We start from the raw sequence: 7,116 nt of genomic DNA on the forward strand, positions 1-7,116 counted from the left end.
TCTGAAATGAAAGACAGAAAATGCTGGATATGCACAGTGGGTCACTCAGCATCTTTAAAGGGAAAGATAGCCTAAGGTTTCAGGGGTGACCTTTCCTCAGAATTCAGACTATTGCAATGAAAATCATGCATGGATCTCCTGGCTCTCTCCCTCCCCTGTTTGGTTCCTTCCACAGTCCATCTAGGAGCTCCCAATGTTCCACTCATCCTTATTTGTATGTTTGCATACAATTGCATAAATAAACTTTCTTCTCTTCTACCTTAACTTTTTTCTTTACCACCTTCTTCCCTCATGGTCGAGCTAAGACCAATTCAAGGATTCACTAAATGGGATTCAAGGCTGCAGAACCTCATCTTACCTCTCCAGAGCATGCTTAGATTTTTGAATTTTAAAGGGGCACTGACTTCATTAAAAAGCATTTGTTAAATGTACAATGCGATGGTATGTCACGTCAAATTGTATCATTATGCTACTTGTGTGCTGTAATTGTGCTGAATGTCACATTTAGCTCTTGCGGCTCTTTCACCTCATCAAACAAAAGAAAATAGTGCCCATAATAAATATATATAGAGAGAGGGGGAGAGACAAGTTAAAAATGAATTGTTGGACCTTAATATGAAAAGAAAAAGAATGGCAGGTGCATTGGTTATAGAAATCATCAGCCAACACACCTTTGTTACAGTTTCTACTGGATGACAAAAGTTTCATGTTGGCCATCTTTCTTAAGGTAAACTACACACCAACTGTAAGCAGGACGATAATATATAGTATGATTGACACATCCGATTCGCAGTTCCATGATTAAAGCAGTGAGGCCATTTGCTGGTCAGTAAACAAGTGGGTTGTTTCACTTCCCGTGAGTACAGAGCAATCCTCCATTACTATCCATAGCAGTTAATCACATCCACAAGAAATCACGAAACCACTTCTCAGAATACAAACCTCAGTAGAAACATGAAAATGTGATAACATTGCAAAAATGGCAAAATAAACAGTATATTGACTCAATTATTTTGTGACCACTTGGAAACTACAAAAAATAAAAAAACCTCACCATACTTAATCCACAATAACGGTTTATACTATAATGTATTTCTAGATAATCTGCTTGAAAATAAATCAGGTTAGAATAACTATGAACAAGAAGCTACGAGTACAATATAACAACATTGACAACAACAACTTGCATTTATACAGTGCATTTAATGTGGAAAGAAGTCCCAAGGTGATTCACAGAGGCATAATCAGACAAAAATGGATGCCAAGCCAAAGAAGGAGATATTAGGAGGGGTGACCAAGGCTTGGACAAAGAGGTGGGTTTTAAGAAGGATTTCAAAGGAAGACCGGGAGGCTGAGAAGTCTAGGGAGGGAATTCCAGAGCATGGAGCCTAGACGGCCAGAGACACGGCCGCCAATCATGCGGCCAAGGGAGGGGGTCTACACAAGAAGCCAGAGTGAAAGCAATGGTGAGTTTATGTGGAGGAGATTGTATGGCTGGAGGAAGTTACAAAGATATGGAGGAGTGAGGCTATAAAGGATTTAAACATGAGGATGAGAATTTTAAATTTGTGGCTTTCATGGACTAGGAACCAACGTAGGTCAGGAGTGATGGATGAATGGGACTTGGTGAGGGATAGGATACGAGCACCAGAGTTTTGGATGAGCTGAAGTTTACATACGGCGGAGAATGGGAGGCCAGCCAGAAGACTATTTATATAGCTGAGTCTGGAGATGAAAAAGGCATGGAAGAGGCTTTCGGCAGCAGTTGGGCTGAAGTAGGAGCGAAGGCAAGCAGTGTTATGTAGATGGAAGTGGGTGGTCTTTGTGCTGGAGAGGATATGGTGTTGGAAGCTCAGCTTGGGGTCAAATTGGACGCCAAGGTTGCGAATGGTCTGGTTCAGCCTGAGACAATGGCTGGGGAAGGGGATGGAATCGATGGCAAGGATATGGTGCCATATAATATAGTATATAGCTTGTTAATCCCGTGTAAGTTTCTTTTCATATTTTTACGGCTTTCTCCCCTCCTTTCTTGAAGGCAGTGACTTGTATTGGGGTACAGTTCTGTGGATGCCAACACCCCTACACAATCTCCCTCAAGTGGCCAATCCTCACAGGTTATCTTAGATAACGAGTGCTGATGGAGCATATGACCATCACAGCCAAGCCTGCTGTCCACAAACTTGAACACTTGTCCAGCAGGAGTCAATGAATAGTGATCAGGAGTGGAACTCTGGATGATTTCCCCCTCCTTACCTTGGGGACACTGAGGCCAATTGAAATGCTCAGTGAGATCAGCAAATTCAGCCTATTCACCCTAAACCAGGGATTGAACCTCAAACATTCCTGGTCTGAATGGCTTTTTATCACACCAGGTTGTATATTTACCCTGAGCCTGGAGGGGGCCCTCACTGTGAAATTATAACCCATTATTATTGCATCTATGACAGATCACCTTTATGGTGCTTAGCATGGCCATCGTGTAATGGAAAGTGAAAAGAAGAACGATGGTGAAAAATAAGAAATGAATGGTAAATAGTTCAAGGCAGTGATTCAATCTTCGCAGTTCTGCTAATATTCATAAATTGCTTAAAAACCACTGTGGTTCATGACATAATTTGAACAGCTTGATTCAACTGTTGATTTGAAGGGGAACTTATTGTGACTCAGGTTGGTATTAAATGTTTTCAAACAGCCTGACATCAATTTCTAGACAATGGTGGGTTCATTGCCAAATATAACACTGAGTGTGACCTCAGAATGTGGGAAATAAAAGGACACAGAAGCTGACTGAATACTGAGTTGTGTTAAAAGTGTGGATGGGTCTATTTTATCAAGTACAGGAGCATTCAAATTAATGAAACTATTATGGGGTAGATTCTCTGACCTGCAGGATCTTTCCCACCAACAGGTTCCAAGAGTGTGATGTTCAGCAGATGGCGTGGTGGCACATTTCACTGGTTTCCCTTTCTACTTGCATATTGTGTGATTTCCCTTTGTGGCCTTTTACACAGTTGGGCAATGCTCTTACACAAATGGGGGTAATTTTAACTTTTATCATCAGGGAAAAAATTGGATGATTGAATGGAATAAGTCTCCATGGGAGGATTGTGCTCAGATAGCAACCTTCTTTTATAAGCAGGCTCCATGAGGTCAGATATGCATGGGTGAGGCTGCTGAGGAAAGACACAACCTGGCCGTCCGATCGGAAATTTCCTTCTCCTCCACTGCCACTTGCTCCCCCTCACTCATGCTCAATGCTTCACCAGGTGCTCCCTCCTCAAACATACTCCCTAAATCCTCAGAGGTGGATGTACCTGTGCTGGTGCTTGCAACAGGTGGACTGAATAACACCAGGTGCTGTGAGATGCTACTTCTTCATAAGCACCTTTTATAAATACTTAGAAAAACAAGAGGAATGTATGTTTTGATGTTGGCTCCATGATACCTCTTTAGGAAAGAAAGAATTTGCATTTATCTAGCACCTTTCCCAACCTCAGGACATCCCAAAGGACTTCACAATAATTTTTGAAGTGTAGTTACTATTGTAATGTAAGGAAATATGGCAGCCACTTTGAAAACAGCAAGGTCCCACATACATCAATCTTAATAAGTCATTAAAGAAAGAAAGACTTGCATTTATATAGTGCCTTTCACAACCTCAGGACATCCCAAAGTGCTTTACAGCCAATGTAACACTTGTGAAGTGTAGTCACTATTGTATTGTAGTTATAAACATAAATTAGTTATAAACATGATAGTAGTTGGAGCAATGATACCACTCATTTCACAACACAATGAGTTCCCAGTCTTATCCAGCTGTCAGGGGAAGATGATGCACCTCCTCATAAGAATAAAAAATGGTGTGCAATTCAATGTTGGCCTCTTTTGCACACCTCCTAGAGCTCATTTCAAGTGCAGCATAGACACAATCTGGAAGCAGGTTGTCTGCCATTCTCTCAGCTGAGCAATGGTAAATGACATGGGACCTGAGGGTGTACGAAAAATTACTAAAAAAAAGTGCTATTTTGAATGAGTGCTATTTAAAAACAAATCAGCATATTTATAAAGACTACCTGCATTACCACTGTATGCTTCAGCCTTTCCAAAGACTAGGCCACAATAAATGACTGGCAAAACGCAGTAGCTGGCAAATAAATGCAGAGGCAGGAAATGAAATCTGTGGGCAAGTTATAGAGCAGCAAAGTAGAGATGCTGCTACATGAGGAGGATTGCCCTGTTAGTCACTCCAGGGCACTGTCCCCAGACGACAGTAGCGCAGCACACCTGGCAGGAGGTGAAACCAAAAAAGTTGAGAGAGGAGGTGACCTTGACTGTCATTGGCAGCGCTGTCCCAGTGCTGCAGGTTGGGAGCAGGTAACACAGATCTGCTACTGGCTCCATGCTGACCTGGACTGGTAGCACAATAGCAGGTGCAGGTACTCTGGCCTCATTGTCTCCTGATCTCCCTGGAATGCCTTCTTTCATCTTGTGTCACTTCAACAATGAATTACTGCAGCTGGGGGATTTCAAAACCAACTCACATCACTAATTTGAACTTGACTTGCTGTCTGCCAGCGACTCTTTATTTAGATGCCTTATATTCTAAGAGCTTCTTTTTCATGTCTCTTATTTTTCATTTCTTCCTGTTCTTCTAAAGTCTTGCTTTAATTGCAGTCAGCTTTTTGGTGAATCCAGACAATTTTTGGTTAGTTTAGCTCCACATAAACATTATATTAGAAAAAAAATTACAAAAAAGTTTTTTAAAAGATTTAAAATGATTTCATAAAATTGCCAAAAAAATAAAAACTTAAAAAAAACTTATAAAAAATAAAAACTTACATGTTCTACAAAACTGGAAAAAAAAATTATGGTAAACAAGCCTCAAACCCTTTAAGAGCCCCATCACCCATGAAGCTTCCTGAATATTCATTTCAAATGGGTAATGTGAACACTTTAATTCCAGCCTAAGTAGATAAAAAATTGTGTTAGGTTTCACTTCAATGCATTATAATATTTAAATGAAACTATGGCATGTTTTTGGTGAGGCCACTGCAGGCTAGACTAAAATGTCAGCCACAAAATCATGCTTGCCACAAAAATGGCTCAGATCTGGTTATAAGGCTCTTTGGCAGATTTTCCAGGTCCCCTGTGCCTGTTCTGTCCTGTGCCACCAGCCTTAGGGACTGGAAAATCTGTCCTCATATCTCCAGACCAATTGCGCATGATACATAAGTTAGATTAGAATGAAACTTTCAATTCAGACAGGTCCAAAAGCCTCTGTTCTGCACAGAGAGAAATGAATCGGTCATATTTGGATGATTTAAAGCACTATTTCACCTCTCTGTGGTAGAAATTCCCATGTGTTTAATTTTGTTGCTGCAGCAAATTAAAGTCAAGTTAAAAAAGTAAGTAGAACTTTCTGATGAGTTTAAGGCATGTTGGTCAGCATTTTAGATATGATGAGCTACTGGAACAGAAATATAGAAACATAGAAAATAGGAGCAGGAGTAGGCCGTTAGGCCCTTCGAGCCTGCTCCGCCATTCAATATGATCATGGCTGATCCTTTATCTCAATACAATATTCCCGCTCTCTTCCCATACCCCTTGAAGCCTTTTGTGTTTAGAAATCTATCTAGCTCCTTCTTAAATATATTCAGTGACTTGGCCTCCACAACCTTCTGTGGTAGAGAATTTCACAGGTTCACCACCCTCTGAGTGAAAAAATTTCTCCTCATCTCAGTCCTACATGTCCTACCCCGTATCCTGAGACTGTGACCCCTCGTTCTTGACCCCCAGCCAGGTGAAACATCCTCCCTGCATCCAGCCTGTCTAGCCCTGTCAGAATTTTATACGTTTCAATAAGATCCCCTCTCATCCTTCTAAACTCGAGTGAATATAGACCGAGTCGACCCTATCTCTCCTCATACGACAGTCCTGCCATCCCAGGAATCAGTCTGGTGAACCTTCGCTGCACTCCCTCTATGGCAAGTATATCCTTTCTTAGGTAAGGAGACCAAAACTGCACACAATACTCCAGGTATGGTCTCACCAAGGCCCTGTATAACTGCAGTAAGACATCCTTGCTCCTGTACTCAAATCCTCTTGCAATGAAGGCCAACATACCATTTGCCTTCCTAACTGTTTACTGCACCTGCATGTTTGCTTTCAGTGACTGGTGTACAAGGGCACCCAGGTCCCTTTGTATATCAACATTTCCCAACCTATCACCATTTAAATAATACCCTGCCTTTCTGTTTTTCCTTCCGAAGTGGATAACTTCACATATACCCACATTATACTGCATCTGCCATGTATTTGCCCACTCACTCAACTTGTCTAAATCCCTTTGAACCCTCTTCGCATCCTCCTCACAGCTCACGATCCCACCTAGTTTTGTGTCATCAGCAAACTTGGAAATATTACATTTGGTTCCCTCATCCAAATCATTGATATACATTGTGAATAGCTGGGGCCCAAGCACTGATCCCTGCAGTACCCCACTAGTCACTGCCTGCCACCCCGAAAAAGACCCGTTTATTCCTACTCTCTGTTTCCTGTCTGTTAACCAATTTTCAATCTATGCCAGTATATTACCACCAATCCCATGTGCTTTAATTTTGCACACTAACTTCTTATGTGGGACTTTATCAAAGGCTTTCTGAAAATCCAAATAAACCACAAGGTTCCCCCTTAACTATTCTACCAGTTGCACCCTCAAAAAACTCCAGTCGATTTGTCAAACATGATTTCCCTTTCATAAATCCATGTTGACTTTGTCTAATCCCATTGATATTTTCTAAGTGTTCTGTTATCACATCCTTTATAATAGGCTCTAGCATTTTCCCTACTACTGATGTTAGGCTAACTGGTCTGTAGTTCCCTGTTTTCTCTCTCCCCTTTTTAAATAGTGGGGTTACATTTGCCACAGTTCTGCAGGAACTGTTCCCATAATCTATAGAATTTTGGAAGATGACAATTAATGCAGCCACTATTTCCATCGCTACCTCTTTTAGTACTCTGGGATGCAGATTATCAGGCTCTGGGGATTTATCAGCTTTCAGTCCCATTAATTTCTCCAGCACTATTTTTTTACTAGTATTTATTTCCTTTAATTTC

The sequence above is a fragment of the Heptranchias perlo genome, chromosome 8 (genome assembly GCF_035084215.1).
Source record: "Heptranchias perlo isolate sHepPer1 chromosome 8, sHepPer1.hap1, whole genome shotgun sequence".
In the NCBI taxonomy this organism is placed as follows: domain Eukaryota; kingdom Metazoa; phylum Chordata; class Chondrichthyes; order Hexanchiformes; family Hexanchidae; genus Heptranchias; species Heptranchias perlo.